At 45.0% G+C, this 12,073-nt stretch overlaps 1 long non-coding RNA gene and 1 pseudogene across 2 annotated transcripts; both read right to left on the bottom strand.

Annotated features, from left to right (window-relative positions):
- Positions 1 to 1,498: 1,498 nt before the first annotated feature.
- LOC120096018 (uncharacterized) lies at positions 1,499 to 6,936 on the bottom strand. 2 transcript variants are annotated; one of them, XR_010056636.1, is made up of 3 exons: positions 5,797 to 6,936; positions 5,458 to 5,589; positions 1,499 to 2,506 (listed from the first exon to the last, which is right to left on the bottom strand). It is a non-coding gene; the product is annotated as an uncharacterized LOC120096018 (long non-coding RNA). The 2 variants fall into 2 exon arrangements; XR_005492107.2 differs by having other exon boundaries at positions 5,458 to 5,585.
- A 101-nt stretch (positions 6,937 to 7,037) lies between these two features.
- Ube2n-ps2 (ubiquitin-conjugating enzyme E2N, pseudogene 2) lies at positions 7,038 to 8,608 on the bottom strand (annotated as a pseudogene).
- Between the last annotated feature and the right edge of the window lie 3,465 nt (positions 8,609 to 12,073).

The following is a 12,073-nucleotide window of genomic DNA, read 5'->3' as shown; positions in this document are numbered from 1 at the left end:
AATTAATAAAGCTGCAGTGGACTACATGCAGAGAGAGGATGGTTAAGTGCCTGACACAGTAATTCACAAGCAAGAAAAGGCTTTGTTATTTTTATTCAAAATAAACAATGCACCAGGGCCTTCAGGACCATTTGCCTTATGTGTTCTTTTGTAACACAGCTCTTGGGGCAGCCTAAAGGCCATGACCCTGATATAGCTACATTCACTGTCTAGATGGTTATTCTCCCGTTGTCAAAACCCCAGGTGTGCTTGAGACTCAGGTAAACGATGATTGGATCTCACTAAACTTGACAACCCCTTATCAAAAGCTGGACTAAGCTTGGGTACTGGAGCCTGGAAGGGGTGGTATCTGCAGTAGACACTGTAGGGAGGGTTTTATTCACTTAGGTGCATCAAAAAGTCCATGACAGAAAACAGCTTGTCTAAAGCCACCCTTGCCAAGCTTGGATGCTGTCCTCTTGGTACATATAGCACTGGACGAAACCCATCAGAGCCAAGCACAGCCAGAAGACCAACTCCTGGTTCATAATAAAATCGGGGATATCAGGGAGCTCCTGCTGGGCTTCACCCTTTCTCAGGACTCCTAGGGACTTTGGTGTGCATCATCATTTACAGTCATTTAATTGGGGTTATTCTCCTGGTGTATCATTTTACCTGAAAGCAGAACTCCTTACCTATGGCCCTAGGTGTCCTTGGTAATCAAGTGAACAATTGCAATGATGGTAGGAGAACTATTCTACACCAACTGTTAATCCTGAGGTTGGCCAAAAAAACATTTTGAGCCAAATTTAAAGAAATCTTTAAATATTAAATATTGACCTAGGGATAGACTTTGCTCAGGATCATTTCCTGGAATTTTCCAGCTGAGAATGGCCTCGAGCCATGCGTTGCAGGGGTTTATAAGGACAAACCTATAGGACACTTATTTTCCCATGGGACCTTGTTGTTTTCTAAGAACGACAGCTTCCAGCTTCCCAGGAAGTTACTTGGTCCCTGGGCAGGTGAGGCATACGGGTTAATTCTGGGAATTACACAACCTCAATCTGTTGTCATCATAGTCTCTTCACCTCTATCCATTGTTCCTCTAGTAAGCAGTGTGTATCATAAATGAGGTTTTGCATATCAAGTAATGGGTATAAACAAAATTTCTACTGCTATGATCCATTACTAGCTTGAGTCCATTCTCAATGTATTTAAATGAAAGCGCTCTTTCTCTATCTATATATCTATATATCTATATCTATATATCTATCTATCTATCTATCTACCCCCTCTTATATTAAACTGACAAGAGGATTTCTTTTTTTTTTTTTTTTTTTGGTTCTTTTTTTCGGAGCTGGGGACCGAACCCAGGGCCTTGCGCTTCCTAGACAAGATGATTTCTATTTGAATAGATGGTCACGTTTTATTTGGAAAACACTGGATTTTCTTATATTTGTAAGGTTCAATAATACGTATGTGAACCATTCGGTTTAGGGAAAAAATAAGACCAGGCTGACTCATTCCAGCAGTCTATTTTGGTAATTTTAACTTCTCATTCTTACAAGGCTCTGTGGCCTGAGTTGGGGCCTGGTTCTCTCAATTCTAACACTTGGTGACTTTCCAGATCTAGCAAAAATGTTGTAAACATCTATGACTTACAAAGCAACAAGGGGGAATGGAAGCGGGGGTGGGGGGCATTGACCTTTAGGAAGAAATAGCAACGTTTGAAGAAGGTAGAAGAAAGAACATCCAGAATTTAAGACGGGCAGCGTAGCTGGAATTTCCAACCCCTTAAAAACCACACAACCCAGCTGTTAGAATCATAAGCTCTCTGCCTAGAATGGGCAGATACAACACGACATTACCTTATTCCCCAGCTACAGGACCCCCTGCCTACTTGCGGTTTCTCCTGGCCACAGGGTTCTGGTCCATCCTGCTTCCTCCTCCTGCGTCCCCTCTCCTTCCCTTCCGTCCTCCTCTCTGCTCACCTGCCCCACCCTCTAAGACCTCCCACCCCGCCTTTCCCCTCCACTGCCCAATCACAGACTCCGGCCTTTATTGTCCAGTTGAAATGGGGAGAAGGCTCGCCTTTCACCGAGTAGGACTGTGCTCGCCTGGGGCAGCCCTGGGAGGAAGCAGAATTAACATCAGAATGTGAACAGCGTCAGGCCAACCCGTAGCAGGACTGAACCGGAGTTGGAAAGGAGAGGCCAGTGCATGGGCAATTACTGGATGCCAGAGAGGATGGGAGAGGACGTCGTGGGGCTGAGAGGAGAGAGAGTCCTGATGGAGAAAGAAGGATTGAGCCAGTGAGGAATGTCAGGGCCTGAGGGCTCCTTGTGGGCACTGGGCAGACAGGGGAGGCAGCCCCGTGTAGGTGGAAAACATCAACAGGAAGCAGAAAAGCCCGTTCCAGATGACTCCAAGGGCCTTGAACGCCACAGCAAACTCTCGGGATTTCTCTCTGTAATTCGTTCCGAGCCCGGGAGCGCCACGATTTGTTCTGTCTTTCCTAGGAGAGGTCCTGGGAATAGAAGGAAATCATAAAAATTAAGTAATTAATTAAATTAAAAATTTAAAAATAATTGGAGAGGGAAAGAAAGTTAAGTTTAGATTTTATATAAAGGAAAAGCCACCACTACTGCAGAAAAGAGAATCTGAATGAAAAGGTTGCCATACACGCACGTGGTATGACATGCCTACATGCCTACAGCTTGGACGTTAAGGCAGAAGAGTGGAGAGTTTGAGACCAGACTGAGCTACATACGGAGGAGACCTTGTCTCAAAAATAAAACAGAAAGAGCAGAAAAGAGAAGAAGGAGACAAGAGAGGGAAGAAAAAGGATGGGAGGGAAGGGGGCTGCTTTCAAGTGGGGGTAGCTCTTATAAATTAATGGTTGGAATTCATTGTAAACAGTGCCAACGTCTACAGAAAGGGTAAGAACATGACAGCTAAATAACGATTGGGGATTTGAAAGTAAAAAAGCAATCTGGCTTGTGTTTGACCTCACGTACTTATGTATCAGGCTGGCTCTGCTGTGTTTTACAAGCAACAGTAACTAATGCTTGTAAAGTACAGAATATGTTTTGGAAAGCAAAATACTTTTCTTTAATGCTTCAGACTCATAAACGTAATTCAGAGAACACATAATTTGACTGTCCTGTTAGTTCCTTGTTGGGAGAGATGCGGCTCAATCATTGAGAAAACAATCTGAGTGCCTAGGTCTTCGGAGAAGGCTGGCTTAGGGGCTGATGCTGACAATGTGGAAGCAGCAGATGGGTCCCTGGTCAAGGTTTAGGCTGTGCAGATCGTTCCATGTTTATTCCTAAAAATACACTTCCAGAAAGCTATGTGAGGCCTGGCAACATGGCTCAGAGGGGATAAAAAAGCTCTTACCACATAAACCTAAAGACCTGAGTGCAAGTCCCAGAGCTCATGCAAAGGTAAACAGAACCAATTCCACAAAGTTACCCTGATCTTCACACATGTGCCATAATATGTATGTGCCCTCGCATTCACCATACACACAACAAAATTAATAATTTTTGTCAAAAACTTTAAAAATAAATGTGATGTGAATACCATATTTTAGAACATTGGATCTTATACAAAGTGCACTCAGATAATAACATTAGTGTGGCAATCTCTTTGCATGTTATTTAGAGTAATGCACAATATGTGTGAGTGGTATAATCCCTGTTGTTCATATGAGAAAAGTGAAGCTCTCAGGAGACGAATGGTGGAGTGACGAACCAGCATCGGAGGAGTGAACAGAAGAGCCAGAGGAGAAGGGGCTGTGAACATGAGAGATGAGTAGCAGAGCTCGGCTCACCCAATGGACAGGAAGTGAGGGCTGCAGAGGCTCAGAGAAATGGGACCAAGGTGGAGGTGGAAGGCAACCTGAGCAGTGCAGGTGTCCCCTGCAAAGCTGTGAGTTCTGTGCCAGGAGTAGCTTAGGAACAGAGAAGCCCTCAGCACAGTTTTGCGCTGTCTTTCTCGGTCTCACACCTAAGATGCAAACCATCCCTTTGTCTGTATCCAGTCTGTGTAGTCACCCACCCATGTGTTGCTCCATCGCTGTCTCTGTCCCAAATCTACTGTCACTGCAGCTCTGTGTTCAGATAACTTCCATAGAAGCCCATTGCTACCACAGTGCTGTGTTCTCTCGCTACCTTTATCTTACTACGGAGTGGCATTGCCATCCCACATCATCACAGGAAGAACAGTGCACGTATTATTTTAAGGGTACAACAGCCGATTTGCGTCACTTTTATTGTAGGTTTCAGTTAAAAATGGCTGTTAACCTGTTGTTGTGTTTAATGTATAGGCTAATGTTTATCATCAACATCCGTGTACAGAAAAACAGCACACATAAGGTTTGCTATTCCACTGGAGTCTCGACATGCATTTCCCATGGATAAGGAATTACTGGTCCTACTGAAGGACAGAGCACAGTACAAAAATACATACTGAATGCACTTGCCAGGATTAATGTGTTTATGCACACACCCAGTCCAAAGGAGAACATGGAAGCCATCATTTAATCAAAGCCTCCTTACTAAATGTGTTTTCCACATGATGACGCCTGCACTGCCATGGTACCAAGAACCAGGCGAAGGCCTGCAAGGTTTAAGAGAAAACACATACTCCGATCATTTGTGTTATGAAAATGCCAAAACATTTACTGAGGTTCACAGAAGATATACCCCAAGCCCACCAGTGAGAGCACAATGGAGAAACAAGTTTACATTCTCAGCAGAAAAACAGAAACCTTAACCCAGCCCTGACTTGAAAAGATCTTAGTGCCCGGGTTAATCCACCATGGCCAAACAGAAAGGCCAGGATGTTCCTGTGTTAGGAACAAAAGGCTTCCAGGGCTCGGGCCAGGCTCAGCAGGGGCAGCCACTGACAGGGCCCAGGAGGGTCCGACATCCACATATGAACAATTTTCAGCCAACTAAAGCTTAAGTACTGAAATATTTTTGGTTAAAGCTGTTTTATATGGGAATATTTCTACAATGAGATAATCCCTATAAAGCATGGAACACAAGTCTCGGCACACAGAGTTCAGTAAGTGTTAATGATTCTTAATGTTAATTCAGTGTATTATGTAAGCACCTGCCTTAGGAATCAGAGTAAAGAGCATAATTACTCCTCTTGGTGGCCCAAGGTCCTCATAGTAAATATTAATTACTTAATGGGGCTCTGAGCACGAGGACATCCTGGAAGTGGCCAGGAATTCTGGGGTTGTTGGCTCCTGCACAGCTCCAGTGCGAGGGCTGCCTGATGGTGGGACTGGCAGTCACTTGATTACCACCCACCCTATCGAGCCGTCGGTCCTCACGGCTGTCAATGTGCCTGCACTGGCCATTTCTCATCTCACAGTTTCCTACCTCCGAGCATCTCTGAGCCGGGACACTGAGCCAATTAAATATTGGAAAAACATACAAACGAGGACTGGACTATTTAACCAACCTCAACCCATTTGCCGATTGTTCAGAAACCTTGAGGTTTCCAGAGTGAAGTCTGTGAGTCTGTCCAGGTGCGATGCTGCATAGCTATAAGAACAGCAATCAAGAAGCTGAGGCAGGGGGATTGATGCTCTGTCTCAAAAAATAAAATAAAGGAACAGGTAAGAGGCCCACCCCCCTCAGAACATTCCCACGCCCTCAGTTTGGATCCCAGGAAAACCTAACCAAGAAGATCCCCAAAATCAAATGGGTGGTGTCTTAGTTGGGGTTTCTCCTGTCGTGAAGAGACACCGTGGACATAGCAACTCTTATAAAGGAAGATACTTAGTTAGGGTTGGCTTACAGTTCACAGGTTTAGTCCATTATCATCACGGGGAAGCGCAGCGGCTCGCAGGCAGACATGGTGTGGAGAGGCGGCCGGGATTTCTCCATCTGGACTGACAGGCGTCAAGAAGAGAAACGGAGCAACTAGGCCCGGCTTGAGCTCCTGAATCTCGAGGCCACAGTGACGAACTTCCTCCAAGAAGGCGGCACCTGACAGGGCGGCTCCTCATGGGCCTACGGCAGCCATTTTCACGCGGACCTCGCGGGCCGAGTGTCCTCAGCCGCGGGATGGCGTCAGGACCAGAAACACTTTCTAAAGTAAACAGTTTGCTCAAATGCCCGCACGTCTCGTCCTTCGTCCCTGTCCTTTAGAATGCGGAGCTGACATTTAATCAGGATTCAGGGGAATTAGAGCCCCACACCGCCGCGCTGGACTTGTGGTAGGTGCTCGCCGGGCCAACCCTTTCCTCTTACTCTTCTGACGTCGCACAGGCGCGGGCAGGGAGGACGAAGGGCCCTGGCGGCTGCAGTGGAGACCGGGATGGAGCCGTGGGTCCTGGTCATTTCTGTTCCTCCTGAGGACGCGATTTTAAAGACAACTCCTCCTCGTGACTGAAGGAGATTGCCACAGCAGGACATAGACCGGTAGCCGGCAGCCGCTGCGTCGGTGCCTGTCGTGGCGTCGCTCTGCACAGGTGCAGGGGAGTCACCGACTGGGATGTGGAGAAGGGACTGCCGGGGTAGAAGGTGTGAGAGTCACAGTCTCTTGTTCACAGAAGTGAATGGCTCATCCCCACTGTCTCAGTCCCTCTTTGTTGAAGTTTATCTTTCTCCTGAGAACGCGCACTCCTGGAGACGTCTGTTTTCCAGTCTCACCTGCGGCCAGCGCTCCTTACACAGGACGCAGGTGGAGGACAGCGCTCAGGCGCCCCCTGGTGGCTTCTACTGAACGGATTTCAAGTAATGAGACGCCGAAAGAAATTCTGAGAAAGGTGCGGGACTGTGTACAGTAAATTTCCCTTACAGAAATGTTCATGTGTGATGCTTATTTTATTAGAAAACAATTATGATAGTTTTATAAATAATTAAATTTAATAATTACATTATATTATATGTAAATAAATTTTAAAAATACAAGATTTAAAATAAAATTAAATTTAAAAAAGTTTTCACAGACTTTAATTTTAGAATAGCAAAAAATATTTTACTAAAACATAAGATTTACAGAAGTTTCCAGACACTCCATACAAAATGGTCACAAGCTTTTTCTTTGTCCTTGGGGGCTGGGAGAGGGGGCGGAGAATCTACACTTGAGAGCAAAGTCACAATGTTATTAGTGAGGGCTGTGATGTTTATTTAATGTTCCCATTTTGGATCAGACAATCAAGCTTGTCCATCTACAGCGTCTAAGGTTGGACTTGGCTACAGAGCATATTCTAAAAAGCTGGTTACCTGCATTTAACCACTGCGATTAGATTCCTTGAGAGAGTGGAGGGGACAGGAAGCCATAAAATTAAAATAAAACTACTTTCCCCCTAAAAAATAAAATAAAAATACCCACGCCCCTGGCAGCTAATCCTGACAGCTACCTTCATTCACAGCGCCTTGCATTTAGACCATGATGGGGAAAGGAGTCAAAGCAGAGAGTCCCGCTTCTCAGCAACCAGGGTGATGCTCCAGCCTCTGCTCATGCTTTACAACAGCGAATCAGGAGAAGACAGGTCTACTAATGTGCATGTGATAGCCAAAGATGAAGATTCCTGGGCTCTTATTCTGTAATGTTTCTAAGACTGTGTCCATTAAATGCAAACAAAAAAAGGAAGGAGTCTTGGTAGAACAGGAGAAGTGGTGTACACTTGATGATCTGATCGACTTAAATGTTGTTCATGGCATAGAGCCTCGTCCATGCTCTCGCTGTTTCTATGGCTTGGGCTTCGTTGCTTTTCCACTGCTCAGCTACATAATTTGCTAATGGATCATCTGGATTAGGAGCACTTAACAAAGCCTGGATTGACAGCAGAACTGTCCGGATCTGCAGTGCTGGGGACCACTTATCTTTCAAAATATCTAAACATCTTCTTCCCAACTTGTCTACATTAGGATGATAAATTTTGGTCATGAAACCTACTTTAGGTGCTGCCATTGGGTATTCTTCTGGAAGGAATAGTTCGAGTTTAAAAGTCCCTGCCTCAAAGTGGGAATCCTGGGACCAGCAATGACCACATGAAAATAACAGGCGCTGCTCTCATCTGGTTCTGCTTTCAAGCCAGTAATTAGTTCTGCCAGCAAACACTGGGTTTCCTTGATGATCCTGTGGGGCAGCCCGGCCATCTTGTCAGATCCCGAGTTTGGCCTCTGCTCCGCTCGTCTCACGACGGAGTCGGTCTTTAATTTTAAAAGAAAAATTGTTTCTGGGTGAGTGAGTCTTTGAAGCACATTTCAACAGCCTATTCCCAGTGTGATCAGGACTCTGGCTGGAGGTCAGGATGTGCAAACTTGCTCAACTACATGGATTTTACAGGACTGTGCTCCCACACCAAAGGGAACCTTCTGATCTGTAGTTTAGGTGCAGAGCATCAGGGTGACAAACCATCTTCTTCAAACAGACATAGAGCCTTTTGTCATCTCAAATAAATCTCACCTACCTTCTTAGGGAAGAGACAAGGATTCTCCCTTTTTTGGCAAGGGTTTTGCATTTTTATTGTTTTTTAAAAGATTTATTTATTTATTATATACAGTGTTCAGCCTGCACACTAGAAGAGAACACCAAGATCCCATCACAGATAGCTGTGAGCCTCCATGTGGTTGCTGGGACTTGAACTCAGGACCTCTGGAAGAGCAGTCAGTGCTCTTAAGCACTGAGCCATCTCTTCAGTGCATTTTTATTCTTAATATAATTTCCCAGGATCACTGTATCCATATTTCAGTGAATGTACTTAAATTTAGTTTTCTGATCACGAACAAATTTATAGTAGATCAAGATGACTGGATGGAAGGAACATGCGTTGCACTTGGCAACAGTTTTCAAAAGCAAACTCTGTTAACCATCAATGAATTGTGAGTTAGATGCTCAGTGAGTCACGCTGAGCAGCCACAACAACGCGGTTGAGTTACACTGCACAATTGTAGAATTGTGTAGTAACAGCACAGAACCCAGACACATCCTCCTTACACGTAAGTCAGCTTAGATGTTTTACACTATTCAGTGTAATGTGGATTCTAAGAAAACACATTGAATTACTAGGAAATCGTGATCTCTGCATGAACATCAAAGACCAGAATTCATTGCCTGTTCGTCAGACAACGTTACCAAGGAGAAGCGGTGCAGGACCTCAGAGGCCAATCACGGACACAGGAGGGAAAGCTGTAAGGAAAACCCGCAGGACTTTTCTTTCCCTGCCCATCACTAACGTAGCCAGGGGCACTCTGGTCATTGTGTGTTCTTCCTATGAACCTTTCAAATTCTGAAGAAGCTTGGAATTAAACATTTTGAAAACTGATAGTCACATAACAGGGATCTTTCTGGAAATGCTTCAAAGTGTCAGCAGCAGATCCCACGATCTGATGCTCTGTTGAATGGCAAGGAGGTGGACATGGAGGATGGTCTAGAAAGACTGCCATGTGAATCTTAAAGATACTCATCTCTACCCTGTCCAATCTGTGTCTGTGTTTAAATAAACACTAGTTTTTAAATAAAATAAACACTGTCAGAAGCTGGAGGGAGGCACCTTGGAACCGTCTCTTACATCTCATAACACCATGGGGTGGTCCTCTCTGGCCAAGGATCATTGACTCTGAGAGCATCTCCTGGAGTGATGGAGTCTGGCTTGAGACGGCCTTTCCTGTGCTTTAAGCTGTAGTCCCTCCTGGTCATTTTGATGCCTCTAATTGTGTCAAGTGAAACAGACTGTGTTAGAACTGATGCCTAGGTTTACGCCATACCCTAGAGGAACGGGCGTCAAGGAGCCAACACCAGTGGAGGCTGCTCTCTCTGAGTCTACTCCTCAATGTTGTCATCACCTCAGCAATTTCCCAAAGATTAGACAGATAATTTGCGGCTCAGGGTTCCGCATCCATGAATTACTGCTTGGAAAACTTGGGCATGATATCCACACCTATAATCTCACCCTTCAAGAGGTAGAGGTCGGAGTATCTCCAAGACGACCCTGGCTGCATGTGATATTCTGTCTTAACACATCACTGTCCTCATGGGGAAAAAGAAATGGAAAATAAAAGGAGGTGTAGAAGGAAATATTATCTTCATAATGGGTGTGACTTTGAGTTTTATGGTTATATTATTACTCTGGGAGAGAGTGCAAGATACAAGCTTTTGTGGTTATAAGGAACACAGTATTTTGGAAGAAAGATTTTGTCTTTGTGTTTTTAAAAAGTGTGATTAGGGACTGGAGAGATGGCTCAGAGGTTAAGAGCACTGTCTGCTCTCCCAGAGGTCAAGAGTTCAATTCCCAGCAACCACATGGTGGGTCACAACCACCGATAATGAGATCTGGTGCCCTCTTCTGGCCTGCACGTATACATGCAGGTGGAACTCTGTGTACATAATAAATAAATCTTAAAAAAATTTAAAAAAAAAACAAACAAACTGTGATTAGGCTCTGGGAACCTCAGAGTCATACTGATCAGATTTGAGAGAGGGAGACTGCCAGAAAAATTAGATTCAGGAGAATCAAACAGGATATCTCGATTCTAATCTTTTGTCTTGAGAGTTGTATTTTGCAGAATGTGCCTACTTGGATTCCTGGTCTCAAGGACTTTCAGCTGGGTCAGGTCAGGACACATCGGCTACAGCATTTGCTTCATTCTTCCTACCCCATACCCACAAGGATATCTCAATGCCCATGTACAGCTTGAAGAAGTTATGGCGGAGTCGTCACCCCAATTCCCTGGACTTTTGAGGGGCTGAAACTGGTTATTCTAAGGTTGTTTTATGAGGAATTTAGAAATGGTTGTAATTTAACAGGGAGGAATTAGCTAGATTTAGTTATACAGTCATAATCTCATTTGGTAACTAAGCTAAAATCATATCTATACTTTGGAATAGAATTTGTTAAAAAAAATTGTAAAAAGTACAAGGTTTAGACTCAGCCCTTCTATTGATGCCATCACAAATTTATGAGCTGATTACACATGTGAGTTCTGGGGCCAAATAGCAAATTCATGGCTCTGAGTTTGCTAGTGTACTTTCAACATAATAAGATAAAAACCCCTAACCCTAAGCTCCCCACCCCAACCATAAACACTAAACTTAAATCCTAAACCGAACCCGAACCCCCTAACCCTAACCCAGACATGGAGTTGCAGAGTTTGGAGTCTGCCCAGCTGGTTTCCTGTCTTGCTGTGAGGATTACAGCTCAGTGATTCCATGAATCTGAGGAGAGACTTTGAATTTTTAACATTGTTGAGACTGCTATAGATTCTGGGGACTTGGGAAGTTGGATTAAATGTACTTTGCATTATGCTATGTTTAAGTATGGGCCATAGAGACTCATGTGTTTGAACAAGTCAATGGGAACCAGAGAGTGGAATGGGATGATTTGTATAAGCTCTGCCCAGGGGGGTGGCAGTACTAGGTGTGGCCCTGTTGGAGGAGGTGTGGCCCTGTTTGAGGAGGTGTGGCCTTGTTGAGGGAGGTGTGGCCTTGTTGAGGGAGGTGTGGCCTTGTTGGAGTGGGTGTGTCACTTTGGCATGACCTTTAAGACCCTCATTCTATCTGCCTGGAAGCCAGTATTCTGCTAGCAGCATTCAGATGAAGATGTAGAACTCTCAGTCCCTCCTGCACCAGGCCTGCCTGGATGCTGCCCTGCCCCCACCTTGATGATAATGGACTGAACCTCTGAACCTGTAAGCCAGCCCCAATCAAATGTTGTCTTTTATAAGACTTGCCTTGGTCATGGTGTCTGCTCACAGCAGTAAAGCAGTGGGTGTGGATTTATAGACTGATGGTCTCTGGTTTTCTATGTCAACTTCAGACAAGCTGGAGTTATCACAGAGAAAGAGGCCTCCCTTGAGAAATTGCCTCCATGAGATCCAGCTGTAAGGCATTTTCTCAATCAGTGATCAATGGAGGAGGAACCAGCCCACTGTGGGTGGAGCCAACCCTGGGCTGGTGGTCCTGGATTCTATACAAAAGCAGGCTGAGCAAGCCATGGGGAAGCAAGCCAGGGAGCAGCACCCTCCATGGCCTCTGCATCAGCTCCTGCCTCCAGGCTCCTGATCTGCTTGAGTTCCAGTCCTGACTTCCTTTGGTGATGAACAGCAACGTGGGAGTGTGAGCT

Source organism: Rattus norvegicus, chromosome 12 (assembly GCF_036323735.1).
Source record: "Rattus norvegicus strain BN/NHsdMcwi chromosome 12, GRCr8, whole genome shotgun sequence".
NCBI lineage: Eukaryota > Metazoa > Chordata > Mammalia > Rodentia > Muridae > Rattus > Rattus norvegicus.
This window is presented reverse-complemented; position numbering and strand designations above follow the sequence as displayed.